Source organism: Eimeria mitis, genomic scaffold, assembly GCF_000499745.2.
Source record: "Eimeria mitis Houghton genomic scaffold, Emh_scaff1553, whole genome shotgun sequence".
Taxonomy (NCBI): Eukaryota; Apicomplexa; class Conoidasida; order Eucoccidiorida; family Eimeriidae; genus Eimeria; species Eimeria mitis.
Window position 1 is genome coordinate 6,451 of NW_013569754.1, and position 1,538 is coordinate 7,988.

Below are 1,538 nucleotides of genomic sequence, written 5' to 3' on the forward strand. Positions count from 1 at the left end.
GTGTTGGTCACTGAAAACACCAATGATGTGCTTGTTACACTCACCAGAGAAGTTGATGGTAAACCCTAAACCCTCATAAACCCTAAACCCTCATAAACCCTAAACCCTAAACCCTAGAAAGTAGTTGTTGGCATGTATTGGTGGGGTTTATAACCCTAAACCCTAAACCCTAGTTTTTATTGGACACGGAAAACACCAATGATGTCCTTGTTACGCTAACGAGAGAAGTTGATGGTAAACCCTAAACCCTAATAAACCCTAAACCCTAATAAACCCTAAACCCTAATAAACCCTAAACCCTAGATAGTGGTTGTTGGTGTGTGGTTTATAAACCTAAACCCTAAACCCTAGTTTGTGTTGGTCACTGAAAACACCAATGATGTGCTTGTTACGCTAACTAGAGAAGTTGATGGTAAACCCTAAACCCTAATAAACCCTAAACCCTAAACCCTAATAAACCCTAAACCCTAAACCCTAAACCCTAGAAAGTGGTTTTTGTCATGTGCTAAACCCTAAACCCTAGTTCGTATTGATGACTGAAAACACTAATGATGTGCTTGTTACACTCACCAGAGAAGTTGATGGTAAACCCTAGTAAACCCTAAACCCTAATAAACCCTAATAAACCCTAAACCCTAAACCCTAGAAGGTGGTTGTTGGTGTGTTTTTTTTAACCCCAAACCCTAAACCCTAGTTTTTATTGGACACGGAAAACACCAATGATGTGCTCGTTACGCTCACCAGAGAAGTTGATGGTAAACCCTCATAAACCCTAAACCCTAATAAACCCTAAACCCTAGTGTGTATTTGTAGAGTTTACGAGGGTTTGTGCTAAACCCTAGTTTTTATTGGACACGGAAAACACCAATGATGTGCTCGTTACACTCACCAGAGAAGTTGATGGTAAACCCTAAACCCTAGTAAACCCTAAACCCTAATAAACCCTAAACCCTAAACAGTAGTTGTTGGCATGTATTGATGGGGTTTATAACCCTAAACCCTAAACCCTAGTTTTTGTAAAGCACAGAAAACACCAATGATGTACTCGTTACACTAACTGGAGAAGTTGATGGTAAACCCTAAACCCTAAACCCTAGATAGTAGTGTGTATTTGTAGAGTTTACGAGGGTTTGTGCTAAACCCTAAACCCTAAACCCTTGTTTATATAGAGCAGAGTAGATGTATGATGTGCTCGTCACACTCATCAGAGAAGTTGACGCTAAACCCTAAACCCTAAACCCTAAACCCTAATTTGTGTCTTAGAGTAGTGGTGTACAGGAGAGGCTTACCCTAAACCCTAAACCCTAAACCCTAAACCCTAAACCCTTATAAACACGCCAGCAACGCAAACCCTAAACCCTCATGATGCCTATATAAACACAAACCCTGAATGGATATAATAAACCCTAAACCCTCACTAAGCTTTGCGACTCTAAACCCTAAACCTTAAACCCTAAACCCTAATCCTCTCACCCCTCAAAAAAACCCCAAACCAGACCAAAACCCTTTTTTATTTTTTTTTTTTTTTTTTTTTTTTT